This window comes from Coregonus clupeaformis, unplaced genomic scaffold (assembly GCF_020615455.1).
Source record: "Coregonus clupeaformis isolate EN_2021a unplaced genomic scaffold, ASM2061545v1 scaf0259, whole genome shotgun sequence".
In the NCBI taxonomy this organism is placed as follows: domain Eukaryota; kingdom Metazoa; phylum Chordata; class Actinopteri; order Salmoniformes; family Salmonidae; genus Coregonus; species Coregonus clupeaformis.
The window spans coordinates 265765-285000 of NW_025533714.1; positions in this window are offsets into that span (position 1 = coordinate 265765).

The window sequence follows — 19236 nt, forward strand, 5'->3', positions numbered from 1 at the left end:
GATACTGAGCCAGAGGGTTATTAACAATACTATGCCAGATACTGAGCCAGAGGGTTATTAACAATACTATGCCAGATACTGAGCCAGAGGGTTATTAACAATACTATGCCAGATACTGAGCCAGAGGGTTATTAACAATACTATGCCAGATACTGAGCCAGAGGGTTATTAACAATACTATGCCAGATACTGAGCCAGAGGGTTATTAACAATACTATGCCAGATACTGAGCCAGAGGGTTATTAACAATACTATGCCAGATACTGAGCCAGAGGGTTATTAACAATACTATGCCAGATACTGAGCCAGAGGGTTATTAACAATACTATGCCAGATACTGAGCCAGAGGGTTATTAACAATACTATGCCAGATACTGAGCCAGAGGGTTATTAACAATACTATGCCAGATACTGAGCCAGAGGGTTATTAACAATACTATGCCAGATACTGAGCCAGAGGGTTATTAACAATACTATGCCAGATACTGAGCCAGAGGGTTATTAACAATACTATGCCAGATACTGAGCCAGAGGGTTATTAACAATACTATGCCAGATACTGAGCCAGAGGGTTATTAACAATACTATGCCAGGTGGTGAAGGTAGGAAACAACATCTCCACTTCGCTGATCCTCAACACTGGGGCCCCACTAGGGTGCGTGCTCAGCCCCCTCCTGTACTCCCTGTTCACCCATGACTGTGTGGCCAAGCACGCCTCCAACTCAATCATCAAGTTTGCAGATGACACAACAGTAGTAGGCTTGATTACCAACAATTATGAGAGCCTACAGGGAGGAGGTGAGGGCCCTGGCGGAGTGGTGCCAGGAAAATAACCTCTCCCTCAATGTCAACAAAACGAAGGAGGTGATCGTGGACTTCAGGAAACAGCAGAGGGTGCACCCCCCTATCCACATCGACGGGACCGCAGTGGAGAAGGTGGAAAGCTTCAAGTTCCTCTGCGTACACATCACTGACAAACTGAAATGGTCCACCCACGCAGACAGTATGGTGAAGAAGGCACAACAGCGTCTCTTCAACCTCAGGAGGCTAAAGAAATTTAGTTAGTCACCCTGTAGACCTGACACCCAGCTGGGTTAGGGTTAGTCACCCTGTAGACCTGACACCCAGCTGGGTTAGGGTTAGTCACCCTGTTGACCTGACACACAGCTGGGTTAGGGTTAGTCACCCTGTAGACCTGACACCCAGCTGGGTTAGGGTTAGTCACCCTGTTGACCTGACACACAGCTGGGTTAGGGTTAGTCACCCTGTAGACCTGACACACAGCTGGGTTAGGGTTAGTCACCCTGTTGACCTGACACACAGCTGGGTTAGGGTTAGTCACCCTGTAGACCTGACACACAGCTGGGTTAGGGTTAGTCACCCTGTAGACCTGACACACAGCTGGGTTAGGGTTAGTCACCCTGTAGACCTGACACACAGCTGGGTTAGGGTTAGTCACCCTGTAGACCTGACACACAGCTGGGTTAGGGTTAGTCACCCTGTAGACCTGACACACAGCTGGGTTAGGGTTAGTCACCCTGTAGACCTGACACACAGCTGAGAAGGAGGAGAGAAGGAGTGGAGGAGGAGAGGAGGAGGAGTGGAGGAGGAGAGGAGGAGGAGAGGAGGAATGGAGGAGGAGAGGAGGAGGAGAGGAGGGAGAGGAGGAGAGGAGGAGAGGAGGAGAGGAGGAGTGGAGGAGGAGAGGAGGAGGAGAGGAGGAATGGAGGAGGAGAGGAGGAGTGGAGGAGGAGTGGAGGTGAGGATGAGTGGTGAGGGGGAGAGGAGGCGGAGGAGAGGAGGAGGAGAGGAGGAGGGAGAGGAGGAGGAGGAGAGGAGGAGGAGGAGAGGAGAGAGGAGGAGAGAAGGAGTGGAGGAGGAGAGAAGGAGGAGAGAAGGAGTGGAGGAGGAGAGGAGGAGTGGAGGAGGAGAGGAGGAGGAGTGGAGGAGGAGAGGAGGAGGAGAGGAGGAGTAGAGGAGGAGAGGAGGAGGAGAGGAGGGAGAGGAGGAGAGTAGGAGTGGAGGTGATTGGGGAGAGGAGGTGGTGAGGGAGAGGAGGAGAGGAGGAGTGGAGGTGATTGAGGAGAGGAGGTGGTGAGGGAGAGGAGGAGAGGAGGAGTGGAGGTGATTGAGGAGAGGAGGTGGTGAGGGAGAGGAGGTGGTGAGGTGAGGAGGTGGTGAGGGAGAGGAGGTGGTGAGGTGAGGAGGTGGTGAGGGAGAGGAGGTGGTGAGGTGAGGAGGTGGTGAGGGAGAGGAGGAGAGGAGGAGTGGAGGTGATTGAGGAGAGGAGGTGGTGAGGGAGAGGAGGAGAGGAGGAGTGGAGATGATTGAGGAGAGGAGGTGGTGAGGGAGAGGAGGTGGTGAGGGAGAGGAGGTGGTGAGGGAGAGGAGGTAGTGAGGGAGAGGAGGAGAGGAGGAGTGGAAGTGATTGAGGAGAGGAGGTGGTGAGGGAGAGGAGGAGAGGAGGAGTGGAGGTGATTGAGGAGAGGAGGTGGTGAGGGAGAGGAGGTGGTGAGGGAGAGGAGGTGGTGAGGTGAGGAGGTGATTGAGGAGAGGAGGTGGTGAGGGAGAGGAGGTGGTGAGGGAGAGGAGGTGGTGAGGTGAGTAGGTGGTGAGGGAGAGGAGGTGGTGAGGTGAGGAGGTGGTGAGGGAGAGGAGGTGGTGAGGAGAGGAGGTGGTGAGGGAGAGGAGGTGGTGAGGTGAGGAGGTAGCCTATCTCCATGTACGTGTAGACCAGACCAACCTCTATATATAGAACACAACAGACCAATATTTACCACTGTCAGAGCTCAGCTTCCTCATATCCCAATGGGTGTGTTTGTCCATGAGGCTGATATTTTGATAAAGGATAATCCTAACAGGATGGAGACAGACAGCAGAGAGGAGAGACTCAAGCTGACCTGTTACTGACCATCCAGGGAGGGAGGGAGGTAGAGAGAGAGAGAGAGAGAGAGAGAGAGAGAGAGAGAGAGAGAGAGAGAGAGAGAGAGAGAGAGAGAGAGAGAGAGAGAGAGAGAGAGGAGAGAGAGAGAGGGAGAGAGGGAGAGAGAGAGAGAGAGAGAGAGAGAGAGAGAGAGAGAGAGAGAGAGAGAGAGAGAGAGAGAGAGAGAGAGAGAGAGAGAGAGAGAGAGAGAGAGAGAGAGAGAGAGAGAGAGAGAGAGAGAGAGAGAGAGAGAGAGAGAGAGAGAGAGAGAGAGAGGGAGAGAGGGAGAGAGAGAGAGAGAGAGAGAGAGAGAGGGAGGGAGGGGGGGAGGGAGGACAGGGAGAGGGAGGGATAGAGAGGTAGAGAGAGAGAGAGAGAGAGAGAGAGAGAGAGAGAGAGAGAGAGAGAGAGAGAGAGAGAGAGAGAGAGAGAGAGAGGGAGAGAGAGAGAGGGAGAGAGGGGAGAGAGAGAGAGAGAGAGAGAGAGAGAGAGAGAGAGAGAGAGAGAGAGAGAGAGAGAGAGAGAGAGAGAGAGAGAGAGAGAGAGAGAGAGAGAGAGAGAGAGAGAGAGAGAGAGAGAGAGAGAGAGAGAGAGAGAGAGAGAGAGAGAGAGAGAGAGAGAGAGAGAGAGCTTACCCTCCAGGGCAGACTGGTGGAGTCGTCTCAGTGTAACGGACATCCACAGTTTACTGTTGCATATGAGTTACTGAAGGACAGATTCGCTGTGTAAATCAATACATGAAACTTTGATGTAGGCTCTCTTCCTTGTTTATTAAGGCACAATACTATGACAGATACTGAGTCAGAGGGTTATTAACAATACTATGCCAGATACTGAGCCAGAGGGTTATCAACAATACTATGCCAGATACTGAGCCAGAGGGTTATTAACAATACTATGCCAGATACTGAGTCAGAGGGTTATTAACAATACTATGCCAGATACTGAGCCAGAGGGTTATTAACAATACTATGCCAGATACTGAGCCAGAGGGTTATTAACAATACTATGCCAGATACTGAGCCAGAGGGTTATTAACAATACTATGCCAGATACTGAGCCAGAGGGTTATTAACAATACTATGCCAGATACTGAGCCAGAGGGTTATTAACAATACTATGCCAGGTGGTGAAGGTAGGAAACAACATCTCCACTTCGCTGATCCTCAACACTGGGGCCCCACTAGGGTGCGTGCTCAGCCCCCTCCTGTACTCCCTGTTCACCCATGACTGTGTGGCCAAGCACGCCTCCAACTCAATCATCAAGTTTGCAGATGACACAACAGTAGTAGGCCTGATTACCAACAATTATGAGAGCCTACAGGGAGGAGGTGAGGGCCCTGGCGGAGTGGTGCCAGGAAAATAACCTCTCCCTCAATGTCAACAAAACGAAGGAGGTGATCGTGGACTTCAGGAAACAGCAGAGGGTGCACCCCCCTATCCACATCGACGGGACCGCAGTGGAGAAGGTGGAAAGCTTCAAGTTCCTCTGCGTACACATCACTGACAAACTGAAATGGTCCACCCACGCAGACAGTATGGTGAAGAAGGCACAACAGCGTCTCTTCAACCTCAGGAGGCTAAAGAAATTTAGTTAGTCACCCTGTAGACCTGACACCCAGCTGGGTTAGGGTTAGTCACCCTGTTGACCTGACACACAGCTGGGTTAGGGTTAGTCACCCTGTAGACCTGACACACAGCTGGGTTAGGGTTAGTCACCCTGTAGACCTGACACACAGCTGGGTTAGGGTTAGTCACCCTGTAGACCTGACACACAGCTGGGTTAGGGTTAGTCACCCTGTAGACCTGACACACAGCTGGGTTAGGGTTAGTCACCCTGTAGACCTGACACACAGCTGGGTTAGGGTTAGTCACCCTGTAGACCTGACACACAGCTGGGTTAGGGTTAGTCACCCTGTAGACCTGACACACAGCTGGGTTAGGGTTAGTCACCCTGTAGACCTGACACACAGCTGGGTTAGGGTTAGTCACCCTGTAGACCTGACACACAGCTGGGTTAGGGTTAGTCACCCTGTAGACCTGACACACAGCTGGGTTAGGGTTAGTCACCCTGTAGACCTGACACACAGCTGGGTTAGGGTTAGTCACCCTGTAGACCTGACACACAGCTGGGTTAGGGTTAGTCACCCTGTAGACCTGACACACAGTTAGGGTTAGTCACCCTGTTGACCTGACAGTGAAACTCCATTCTGCATTTTTTCCACATTTGCCCCGTTTAGCCAGTCATGAGCAGGTCAGGGACCAATGATGTATATAAACTCTGGATTGCTGATGCTGTGTATTGGCCATTGAGAGGCTTTGAAGCCACCGGTCGGCCATATTGGAACTCCCCAGTTGGCGCAGTCCTCCATAGGAATGAATGGAATTATACAGGATTTCAGTTAAATTCCATGTACTGTATTTAAGTATTTTTTTATTGTAGTGGGGACAGTAACATTAGCAATCTCTAAAAATTATACTTTAAGGAAAATGTTGTTGTATATTTGTATAAAATGTAGACATAAATATATGCATTTCTATAGCTTTCAAAATATGTTTTACAACAGTACGGTGGCTTCAAAACAGCACCCCCTATCTGTCATCTATATATATAAATATGTATAAATAATTGGTCAGGACCTTGTTCCTTGTTCCATCCTACAGCACATATTGTTCAGTACATTATATGTGAAATATTGTTCAGTACATCATATGTGACATATTGTTCAGTACATTATATGTGACATATTGTTCAGTACATTATATGTGACATATTGTTCAGTACATTTTATGTGACATATTGTTCAGTACATCATATGTGACATATTGTTCAGTACATTATATGTGACATATTGTTCAGTACATTATATTTGACATATTGTTCAGTACATTATATGTGACATATTGTTCAGTACATTATATTTGACATATTGTTCAGTACATCATATGTGACATATTGTTCAGTACATTATATGTGACATATTGTTCAGTACATTATATTTGACATATTGTTCAGTACATCATATGTGACATATTGTTCAGTACATTATATGTGACATATTGTTCAGTACATTATATGTGACATATTGTTCAGTACATTATATGTGACATATTGTTCAGTACATTATATGTGACATATTGTTCAGTACATTATATTTGACATATTGTTCAGTACATCATATGTGACATATTGTTCAGTACATCATATGTGACATATTGTTCAGTACATTATATGTGACATATTGTTCAGTACATTATATGTGACATATTGTTCAGTACATTATATGTGACATATTGTTCAGTACATCATATGTGACATATTGTTCAGTACATTATATGTGACATATTGCTCAGTACATTATATGTGACATATTGTTCAGTACATTATATGTGACATATTGTTCAGTAAATCATATGTGACATATTGTTCAGTACATCATATGTGACATATTGTTCAGTACATTATATGTGACATATTGTTCAGTACATTATATGTGACATATTGTTCAGTACATTATATGTGACATATTGTTCAGTACATTATATGTGACATATTGTTCAGTACATCATATGTGACATATTGTTCAGTACATTATATGTGACATATTGTTCAGTACATTATATGTGACATATTGTTCAGTACATTATATGTGACATATTGTTCAGTACATCATATGTGACATATTGTTCAGTACATCATATGTGACATATTGTTCAGTACATTATATGTGACATATTGTTCAGTACATTATATTTGACATATTGTTCAGTACATCATATGTGACATATTGTTCAGTACATTATATGTGACATATTGTTCAGTACATTATATGTGACATATTGTTCAGTACATTATATGTGACATATTGTTCAGTACATTATATGTGACATATTGTTCAGTACATTATATGTGACATATTGTTCAGTACATCATATGTGACATATTGTTCAGTACATTATATGTGACATATTGTTCAGTACATTATATGTGACATATTGTTCAGTACATTATATGTGACACATTGTTCAGTACATTTTATGTGACATATTGTTCACAGGTACAACAGGTGATGGTGAGGACCAAGGGCATTCTGCAGGTAACAAGGTTTAGCTTGAAATAATCCAAGAGGAAGTCAGATACCCATTGGACTCCCCCCTCCTACCCCTCCTCTTCCTCCTCCATCTCCCCCCATGGTGAAGGAGCTGACCGGTGATGGAGAAACTAAAGACTCAACGTGGACACCAAATCATTAACTAGGGTAAGGCCATGAGGAAGTCTCAGATAAATAAACAACAGTCCTCTCATGTCTGTAGAGAAAGGGACTGTAAATTACTCTCCTGTATGTCCAAAGGCTGATGGGTGTGGTGCTGCTTTTCCCTTTCATGGAAGTCACCACTCTAACTTTCAGGTTGACAATAACATTCATGAGAGGGGGGGTCTGTTGTGTATGTGGTGTGACCTGCTCTTCAGGAAATAGATTCTGTACAACAGCATAGGCCAACTCATTGCTCATACAATAGTCTGTCATGCCATCCTTAATGAGTAGCTGATTTGGTTCTGGGTGACACGATTATTATTACAGTCAAGCCATCAGGGTAGATTCAGTTCAATAACTTTTTTCACCCCCAAGAAACATGCCCGGAACTCCAAGAGAATGGAACTCCAAGAGAATGGAACTCCAAGAGAATGGAACTCCAAGAGAATGGAACTCCAAGAGAATGGAACTCCAAGACAATGGAACTCCAAGACAATGGAACTCCAAGAGAATGGAAACGGTTGTTAGGCGTTGTTATGACACAATCTCTGTTTAATCTGTCTGATCCCTCCAGAGTAAGGAAACAAAGGTACCTAGATACCAGGTAAATCAAGGAAATGACGGTAAACTGTACAATAAACCGTATTGACCAAAGAATGAGGAAACACTGGCAATAAATAGTTTCTCAGAAACCGTTTACACTCCTCTTACTGTAAATACACTCCTCTGGACTGGAGCTATAAATAAATCCACTCTATATAGTAACTCGTTGAGGAAGTTAACAAGACTTTATATGGGTCTTTAAAATATTAAAGAGCAACTGAACCAAATAAACAGCTTCTCTGGTTGAAATCGGCCTCTGTGGCATCGATATTAGTTGTAAACAATTGTGCTATTTGTAAAATGGACTACAAAGTGTAAGTGGTAACTCTGGTCATGAAGTCAGTATCTTACTAAACATCGTTTGGTGAGATTTGAGTAAGTGAGTTCATCACAGCTTACATCAGGGTTGGCTTTGGATTGCAATGATGTTAACATTCATGCCCACTAGGGTCAATAGATTGTCAGGAACCGTTTACACTCCTTTTACAGTAAATAGACTCTTAAGGAACCGTTTACACTCCTTTTACAGTAAATAGACTCTTAAGGAACCGTTTACACTCCTTTTACAGTAAATAGACTCTTAAGGAACCGTTTACACTCCTTTTACAGTAAATAGACTCTTAAGGAACCGTTTACACTCCTTTTACAGTAAATAGACTCTTAAGGAACCGTTTACACTCCTTTTACAGTAAATAGACTCTTAATGAACCGTTTACACTCCTTTTACAGTAAATAGACTCTTAAGGAACCGTTTACACTCCTTTTACAGTAAATAGACTCTTAATGAACCGTTTACACTCCTTTTACAGTAAATAGACTCTTAACGGTAACTGAAGTTGACCGCAAACAAGACTTTATACATTTATACTTTATACCACTTTTGTATTGGTGATTGCAAATGAAAGGGCCTGTACAATAACAAGGCCATAATGACAGCATCAAATGGATATAACCCTTTAAGACGCTACAGTCCTTCTCTTGGTATCTATTGGTATATCCATCCCTCCAGTCTCAAGGGTTTTGATAACCTAGATTATAGTTCTTTATTCTCTTTAAGAGGGGTCAAGGAAGTTAGCTCCATGAGGGCATCTATGGAAGGAACAATGTGCTTTGACATCAACGTGGGTTGATTCAGGACATTCTGATGTAACGCCATGTGATGTGAGTTTATCTTGGAGAGGGGTCAAGGAAACTGTGTTTTTTCCCAGCAGGGGACAACAGCTCCATTATCTCTTCTATAGATTACTTCCTTACAGTGGAGACCTACTGTAATATGGTGATCATGCTTCAAAGACCATCAAACAGATACGAATTTAGTTTCTCCTAGCGTAGCACCTCTGTGCTTTTGACAGCTCTCTGTTTTCCTTCAGTTGAATCTTATCTTGGAGAGGGGTCAAGGAAGTTGGCCTACTTCTCATAACCCCATTACAGAATTCAATGTGGCATGATTCAGGAAATTCTGGTGTGAAGCTACGTGGTGTGAGTCAAGACGGAGGCATCTCCAGATGAGATCCACCTGAAGGAAGACAGAGAGCTGTGAGGTGACACGCCCGAAAACACTAACGTCCCCTGTTCCGGAACCTGTTTATTAAACCCTAACTAAACAATGCTTCTGGTGAGAGAGAGTAGGTGTTGGATGAACAACAGCTCCATTGTCTCTTCTGTATATCACTTCCTTACATTTAAACATACTGTACAGTCATCAGTCTTTGCAGTTACCTGTAATCCAGATTAGCCTACTTATCAACATGTTTTAGGTTAGTGAGAAAGACATATAACAGATATGATAAAAGCAGTAAGGAAACAGTTGTGAAGGTACACAGGAGTGGATTAGCGGTTGATCTGGGAAATGACCAAGCAGGGCTAACAGAAGACTCCTTTATGGTGTTTTAGTTTATTTTGCAGAGAGGTTAAACAAGTTGGCCTACATGTCATTCCGTGAGGGCAGCTATGCATGGCACAATGTTCTATGACATCAACGTGGTGATTCAGGACATTCTAATGTAATGCTGTGTGTTTCTCTTGGAGAGGGGACAAGGAAGTTAGCCTATCTCTCATAACTCCATTACAAAACACAATGTGGCATCACAGGAGGTTGGTGGCACCTTAGTTGGGGAGGACGGGCTCAAAGTAATGGCTGGAGTGGAATTAGTGGAATGGTATCAAATACATCAAACACATGGTTCCAATTTGCTCCGTTCCAGCCATTATAATGAGCCGTCCTCCCTTCAGCAGCCTCCACTGTGTGGCATGATTCAGGAAGCTACGTGATGTGAGTCAAGACTGAGGCATCTAATATTGAACAGGTGACATTTGGTTTATTTTTGCTTCCTTCAGGTGGACCTCATCAGGACATTGTTGTGTTGTCTGAATCATTACCTCAGTGTTCTCCCCTCCCCTCCCCTCCGCTCCCCTCCCCTCCCCTCCCCTCCCCTCCTCTCCTCTCCTCTCCTCTCCTCTCCTCTCCTCTCCTCTCTTCTCTTCTCTTCTCTTCTCTTCTCTTCTCTTCTCTTCTCTTCTCTTCTCTTCTCTTCTCTTCTCTTCTCTTCTCTTCTCTTCTCTTCTCTTCTCTTCTCTTCTCTTCTCTTCTCTTCTCTTCTCTTCTCTTCTCTTCTCTTCTCTTCTCTTCTCTTCTCTCCTCTCCTAGTGCCTATCACCCAGAGTCTCAAGGTTCTCTTGAGAGATTTCATCAGACTTTGAAGTCTATGTTGAGAGCTTACTGCTTTGAGTTTGAGGAAGACTGAGATGAAGGGGTCCCTCTTCAGGGAGGTTTTACAGGAATCGCTGTTTTTTTATTATTTGTATTTATATATTTTTATTTTTAGGGGGTAGATCAGGTTTAATATTGCAGATACATTTTAGGCTCCATCAATTTAATTGTCGGCATCATTTCCAACCCCCATATATTTTTTTGTAAATATATACAGTTCCTTTGGAAAGTATTCAGACCCCTTTACTTTCGCCACATTTTGTTACGTTACAGACTTATTCTAAAATTGGTTAAATATATATTTTTTCTCATCAATCTACACACAATACCCCATAATGACAAAGTGAAAACAGGCTTTTAGAAATTTTTACAAATGTATTAAAAATATAAAACAGAAATACCTTGTGTACATAAGTATTCAGACCCTTCAGCACTTTGAGGTTTATGTATCGGTCTCTACCCCTCTGGTGGTCTACCCCTCTGGTGGTCTACCCCTCTGGTGGTCTACCCCTCTGGCGGTCTACCCCTCTGGCGGTCTACCCCTCTGGTGGTCTACCCCTCTGGTGGTCTACCCCTCTGGTGGTCTCTACCCCTCTGGTGGTCTACCCCTCTGGTGGTCTCTACCCCTCTGGCGGTCTACCCCTCTGGTGGTCTACCCCTCTGGCGGTCTCTACCCCTCTGGTGGTCTCTACCCCTCTGGCGGTCTCTACCCCTCTGGTGGTCTCTACCCCTCTGGTGGTCTACCCCTCTGGTGGTCTCTACCCCTCTGGCGGTCTCTACCCCTCTGGTGGTCTCTACCCCTCTGGTGGTCTCTACCCCTCTGGCGGTCTACCCCTCTGGTGGTCTACCCCTCTGGCGGTCTACCCCTCTGGCGGTCTACCCCTCTGGTGGTCTCTACCCCTCTGGTGGTCTACCCCTCTGGCGGTCTACCCCTCTGGCGGTCTACCCCTCTGGCGGTCTACCCCTCTGGTGGTCTCTACCCCTCTGGTGGTCTACCCCTCTGGCGGTCTACCCCTCTGGTGGTCTACCCCTCTGGCGGTCTACCCCTCTGGCGGTCTACCTCTCTGGCGGTCTACCCCTCTGGCGGTCTACCCCTCTGGCGGTCTACCCCTCTGGTGGTCTACCCCTCTGGCGGTCTACCCCTCTGGCGGTCTACCCCTCTGGCGGTCTACCCCTCTGGTGGTCTCTACCCCTCTGGTGGTCTACCCCTCTGGTGGTCTACCCCTCTGGTGGTCTACCCCTCTGGTGGTCTACCCCTCTGGCGGTCTACCCCTCTGGTGGTCTCTACCCCTCTGGTGGTCTACCCCTCTGGTGGTCTACCCCTCTGGCGGTCTACCCCTCTGGTGGTCTATACTGATCATAACCCTCTCGTTTTCCTGCAAGAAACGAGCTCCACAAATCGCTGACTCCTTTGCTGGAGTCTCATATTGTAGGAGTTTCCTCTTGAAATCAGACATGTCCGTGGTAAGGAGAACTTGGTTGCTGATTGTCTGATTGGCTGATTGTCTGATTGGGTGGGCAGTCAATAGGTTTGGCCAGTCTGTTGCGCTGGCTGTGCATTTTGCCATTTTGTTTTGGTTGGGATCATTTCAAAGGGAAGAGAGTTATAGAAACGTACGTGATTTTACCCCTGTTTTTCAAAACTTCAGAGTTTTCAGCAGCTACAAAATAAAATATATTCTGAAAAAAATATATTATAAAAATATTGGGAGAAAAAATAATATGTATATATATATACAAAATAAATGTGTTTTGTCGTATATTTAATTGTTTACAACCAGTAGACACCATGTTTACATTGGAGAAGGCGACGCATTTAAGTAGATTGATTATAACTTGATTATGTTGTGCAATGGAAATTGTTTTCTGTTGGTGGTGAGCAAACTTGTCCAACCAAAAGTATAGGATATATATTTGTTGACTCAAGGTGGAAGGTGTAACAGGTTTTGGTTTTTCCATTTGTGTTTTGAGGTTGGACTTTAGCACGTATAGCTCGTCAGCACGTGGGGCGCACCGATTGGAGTCACCTCGTTACTCAGTATGTGTTACACCTGTGCTGGTTGTCCATCTCCTTAGTGGGAAGGTGTTTCACCTGTGCTGGCCCAGGTGATATTTAAGAGTGGCTGGCCCAGCGCTCCAGTTGTCCTGAGAGATGTGGAGCTTCAACACGTTTAGTCGTCTCTCCCTGTTGGACTTCTAGTAAAACATTCCTTTATCTGATTTCCCTGATTTTGTTTTTTCTCAACCTTCTTGTTTTGCTTCCTGTCTTTCAGTTTGGTCTGGCTTTTTCTCTTGTTTGCATCTTCTGGTGCAGATTCAGTGTCATGGTGGGTGGCTGTTAGGTTCCAGTTGTTGTTGCTGGTCAGCTTTCAGTGGACACCCCCATCAGTGGACACCCCCATCAGTGGACACCCCCATCAGTAGACACCCCCATCAGTGGACACCCCCATCAGTGTCTTTTAGAACCCCTAAAACCCCACCTGTTTTGGTCATTGACTCCTGTTAGTTCCCCCTTCTGTTTGAGTGATGTGTTTGGTTTTCTTGCTGGGGAATGTAACTGTCCACAGGAGAGGATGAAAAGGTTGATCGGGGAAATACCCATCAGGGCGAACACAAAGGACTTGTATAACAACGTTGTACTTCCTGTCAAATGAATGACACAGTCACTGATATCACTCTTATGTAGGTTTTACGTGACGATACCATTCCCATGAGCCTCTCTCACCCCTCTCTCACCCCTCTCTCACCCCTCAGATGGAGACACATCCCAGTTAACCAAGAGCCTCTCTCCCCTCTCTCACCCCTCTCTCACCCCTCTCTCACCCCCCCAGATGGAGACACATCCCAGTTAACCAAGAGCCTCTCACCCCTCTCTCACCCCCTCTCTCACCCCCAGATGGAGACACATCCCAGTTAACCAAGAGCCTCTCACCCCTCTCTCACCCCTCTCTCACCCCCCAGATGGAGACACATCCCAGTTAACCAAGAGCCTCTCCCCCCTCTCTCACCCCTCTCTCACCCCTCAGATGGAGATACATCCCAGTTAACCAAGAGCCTCTCTCCCCTCTCTCACCCCTCTCTCACCCCTCTCTCACCCCTCCCCCCCCCCAGATGGAGACACATCCCAGTTAACCAAGAGCCTCTCCCCCTCTCTCACCCCCTCTCTCACCCCTCAGATGGAGACACATCCCAGTTAACCAAGAGCCTCTCCCCCTCTCTCTCCCCCTCTCTCACCCCTCTCTCACCCCTCTCTCACCCCTCCCCCAGATGGAGACACATCCAGTTAACCAAGAGCCTCTCCCCCTCTCTCACCCCTCTCTCACCCCTCAGATGGAGACACATCCCAGTTAACCAAGAGCCTCTCCCCCCTCTCTCCCCCCTCTCTCACCCCTCTCTCACCCCTCTCTCACCCCTCCCCCCCAGATGGAGACACATCCCAGTTAACCAAGAGCCTCTCCCCCCTCTCTCACCCCTCTCTCACCCCTCTCTCACCCCTCCCCCCCCAGATGGAGACACATCCCAGTTAACCAAGAGCCTCTCCCCCCTCTCTCACCCCTCTCTCACCCCTCAGATGGAGATACATCCCAGTTAACCAAGAGCCTCTCCCCCTCTCTCACCCCTCTCTCACCCCTCTCTCACCCCTCCCCCAGATGGAGACACATCCCAGTTAACCAAGAGCCTCTCCCCCTCTCTCACCCCTCTCTCACCCCTCAGATGGAGACACATCCCAGTTAACCAAGAGCCTCTCTCACCCCTCTCTCACCCCTCTCTCACCCCTCCCCCCCAGATGGAGACACATCCCAGTTAACCAAGAGCCTCTCTCACCCCTCTCTCACCCCTCTCTCACCCCTCCCCCCAGATGGAGACACATCCCAGTTAACCAAGAGCCTCTCTCACCCCCTCTCTCACCCCTCTCTCACCCCTCCCCCCCCTCAGATGGAGACACATCCCAGTTAAACAAGAGCCTCTCTCCCCCCTCTCTCACCCCTCTCTCACCCCTCTCTCCCCCCTCTCTCACCCCTCTCTCCCCCTCAGATGGAGACACATCCCAGTTAACCAAGAGCCTCTCTCCCCCCTCTCTCACCCCTCTCTCACCCCTCTCTCACCCCTCTCTCCCCCCCAGATGGAGACACATCCCAGTTAACCAAGAGCCTCTCTCACCCCTCTCTCACCCCTCTCTCACCCCTCCCCCCCCTCAGATGGAGACACATCCCAGTTAAACAAGAGCCTCTCTCCCCCCTCTCTCACCCCTCTCTCACCCCTCTCTCCCCCCTCTCTCACCCCCTCTCTCCCCCTCAGATGGAGACACATCCCAGTTAACCAAGAGCCTCTCTCCCCCTCTCTCACCCTTCTCTCCCCTCTCTCCCCCTCAGATGGAGACACATCCCAGTTAACCAAGAGCCTCTCTCACCCCTCTCTCCCCCTCTCTCCCCTCAGATGGAGACACATCCCAGTTAACCAAGAGCCTCTCTCACCCCTCTCCCCCCTCTCTCACCTCTCTCCCCCTCAGATGGAGACACATCCCAGTTAACCAAGAGCCTCTCTCACCCCCTCTCTCCCCCTCTCTCACCCTTCTCTCCCCTCTCTCCCCCTCAGATGGAGACACATCCCAGTTAACCAAGAGCCTCTCTCACCCCTCTCTCCCCCTCTCTCACCCTTCTCTCCCCTCTCTCCCCCTCAGATGGAGACACATCCCAGTTAACCAAGAGCCTCTCTCACCCCTCTCTCACCCCTCTCTCACCCCTCTCTCCCCCTCAGATGGAGACACATCCCAGTTAACCAAGAGCCTCTCTCACCCCTCTCTCCCCCCTCTCTCACCCCTCAGATGGAGACACATCCCAGTTAACCAAGAGCCTCTCTCACCCCTCTCTCACCCCTCTCTCCCCCTCAGATGGGAGACACATCCCAGTTAACCCAAGAGCCTCTCTCACCCCTCTCTCCCCCTCTCTCACCCTTCTCTCCCCTCTCTCCCCCTCAGATGGAGACACATCCCAGTTAACCAAGAGCCTCTCTCACCCCTCTCTCACCCCTCTCTCACCCCTCTCTCACCCCTCAGATGGAGACACATCCCAGTTAACCAAGAGCCTCTCTCACCCCTCTCTCACCCCTCTCTCACCCCTCTCTCACCCCCTCAGATGGAGACACATCCCAGTTAACCAAGAGCCTCTCTCACCCCTCTCTCACCCCTCTCTCACCCCTCAGATGGAGACACATCCCAGTTAACCAAGAGCCTCTCTCACCCCTCTCTCACCCCTCTCTCACCCCTCTCTCACCCCTCAGATGGAGACACATCCCAGTTAACCAAGAGCCTCTCTCACCCCTCTCTCCCCCTCTCTCACCCCTCTCTCCCCTCTCTCCCCCTCAGATGGAGACACATCCCAGTTAACCAAGAGCCTCTCCCCCTCTCTCACCCCTCTCTCACCCCTCAGATGGAGACACATCCCAGTTAACCAAGAGCCTCTCTCACCCCTCTCTCCCCCTCTCTCACCCCTCTCTCCCCTCTCTCCCCCTCAGATGGAGACACATCCCAGTTAACCAAGAGCCTCTCTCACCCCTCTCCCCCTCTCTCACCCATCTCTCACCCCTCTCTCCCCCTCTCTCACCCCTCTCTCCCCCTCAGATGGAGACACATCCCAGTTAACCAAGAGCCTCTCTCCCCTCTCTCACCCCTCTCTCCCCCTCAGATGGAGACACATCCCAGTTAACCAAGAGCCTCTCTCACCCCTCTCTCACCCCTCTCTCACCCCTCAGATGGAGACATATCCCAGTTAACCAAGAGCCTCTCTCACCCCTCTCCCCCTCTCTCACCCATCTCTCCCCCCCATATGGAGACACATCCCAGTTAACCAAGAGCCTCTCTCCCCCCTCTCTCACCCCTCTCTTCCCCCTCTCTCACCCCTCTCTCCCCCTCAGATGGAGACACATCCCAGTTAACCAAGAGCCTCTCTCACCCCTCTCCCCCTCTCTCACCCCTCTCTCCCCCCCATATGGAGACACATCCCAGTTAACCAAGAGCCTCTCACACCCCTCTCTCACCCCCTCTCTCACCCCCTCTCTCACCCCTCTCTCCCCCTCAGATGGAGACACATCCCAGTTAACCAAGAGCCTCTCTCCCCCCTCTCTCACCCCTCTCTCACCCTCAGATGGAGACACATCCCAGTTAACCAAGAGCCTCTCTCCCCTCTCTCACCCCTCTCTCACCCCTCTCTCACCCCTCTCTCCCCCCTCTCTCACCCTCAGACGGAGACACATCCCAGTTAACCACGTCAGTAAAGGAATGTAAGCACTAAGTAGAGCAGTAAGGAAACATTTAGGAGAGAATTCCAAGTTGATCGGGGGAAAAGCCCACGGCCATGGCCAACAGGTAGAGCAGAACAGGTAGAGTCGAGCCAACAAAGGACTCTTGTTTGACCAGTCTTTCCACAGGTAGAGTCGAGCCAACAAAGGACTCTTGTTTGACCAGTCTTAAGTGTCATGATGGATGTACTTCCTTATAGCGTGAGTGATGTCATGCTTCATCACTCCTCACTGGCATCTGTCTTCTCTCTCTATCCTGAGCATCGATAATGTTTTTAGCCAACCATTCAACATGTTTCCTTAAACACGTTTCACAGGTACCAGTCTTCCTCTCATCACAATGGGCCTACTTATCAAAATGTTTTATATATGTTTTATGTGACCATACCAGCCCCAAGATCCTCTCTCATCGCCAGTATGTCAATCTTGAAATATTATTCTAGAAGCAATAAAGCATGAAAATATGACTGCAATGTCGTGACTGAGTTTCCCTCTGGACCAATCAGTTAGGTAATAACCAGTAAGTCAGTGACCTATCTTTTTCTAGATGTCATTTAGGGTCAAATGAAATGACTTCAATGAAGCAGATCTAAAGCACCAATCAGGGGACAGACAATATCTGTTCAACTGGAGCCAACTGACCAGGGCTAGAGGAGCCAACTGACCAGGGCTAGAGGAGCCAACTGACCAGGGCTAGAGGAGCCAACTGACCAGGGCTAGAGGAGCCAACTGACCAGGGCTAGAGGAGCCAACTGACCAGGGCTAGAGGAGCCAACTGACCAGGGCTAGAGGAGCCAACTGACCAGGGCTAGAGGAGCCAACTGACCAGGGCTAGAGGAGCCAACTGACCGGGGCTAGAGGAGCCAACTGACCAGGGCTAGAGGAGCCAACTGACCAGGGCTAGAGGAGCCAACTGACCAGGGCTAGAGGAGCCAACTGACCAGGGCTAGAGGAGCCAACTGACCAGGGCTAGAGGAGCCAACTGACCGGGGCTAGAGGAGCCAACTGACCAGGGCTAGAGGAGCCAACTGACCGGGGGCTAGAGGAGCCAACTGACCAGGGCTAGAGGAGCCAACTGACCAGGGCTAGAGGAGCCAACTGACCGGGGCTAGAGGAGCCAACTGACCAGGGCTAGAGGAGCCAACTGACCAGGGCTAGAGGAGCCAACTGACCGGGGCTAGAGGAGCCAACTGACCGGGGCTAGAGGAGCCAACTGACCAGGGCTAGAGGAGCCAACTGACCAGGGCTAGAGGAGCCAACTGACCAGGGCTAGAGGAGCCAACTGACCGGGGCTAGAGGAGCCAACTGACCGGGGCTAGAGGAGCCAACTGACCAGGGCTAGAGGAGCCAACTGACCGGGGCTAGAGGAGCCAACTGAACATGTCTGGTTATAAAGTCTCTAACCCTATGGGCCCTGGTCTAAAGTGTTGCACTATATAGGGAATAGGCTGCCATTTGGGACTCAGGTCAACACCACTACTCTCCTTTAGAAGGATCAACTACGAAGGACTCAGTCCCGAGCCAAAACAATGTAATACAACTGATGATGAAATAGACTCTCTGTTTAGATGAGATCTTTCTGTTCTGATGGGAGCTGTCTGACACTGGTGAGTCTGGGAGGTTGGCTGAAAACAGGCTCACTTATCGCTACACTGAATACACATCTATGACATGCCTTCTGCTAATTATCTACACACACTGACAATAGCTTGTGATGTTGTTATTCCAAAATGGGGAAAGGGTAAAAACAGGTGATCTTCCACCGATGGGTGATAAGGATGGAAGCTACAGTGACTGGTCTGATCGTGGTCATGTGGCTGGTCTGATCGTGGTCATGTGGCTGGTCTGATCGTGGTCATGTGGCTGGTCTGATCGTGGTCATGTGGCTGGTCTGATCGTGGTCATGTGGCTGGTCTGATCGTGGTCATGTGGCTGGTCTGATCGTGGTCATGTGGCTGGTCTGATCGTGGTCATGTGGCTGGTCTGATCGTGGTCATGTGGCTGGTCTGATCGTGGTCATGTGACTGGTCTGATCATGGTCATGTGGCTGGTCTGATCGTGGTCATGTGACTGGTCTGATCGTGGTCATGTGGCTGGTCTGATCGTGGTCATGTGGCTGGTCTGATCGTGGTCATGTGGCTGGTCTGATCGTGGTCATGTGGCTGGTCTGATCGTGGTCATGTGGCTGGTCTGATCGTGGTCATGTGGCTGGTCTGATCGTGGTCATGTGGCTGGTCTGATCGTGGTCATGTGGCTGGTCTGATCATGGTCATGTGGCTGGTCTGATCGTGGTCATGTGACTGGTCTGATCGTGGTCATGTGGCTGGTCTGATCGTGGTCATGTGACTGGTCTGATCATGGTCATGTGGCTGGTCTGATCGTGGTCATGTGACTGGTCTGATCGTGGTCATGTGACAAGGCAATTCTTTATTAGAAATGATAGAAAC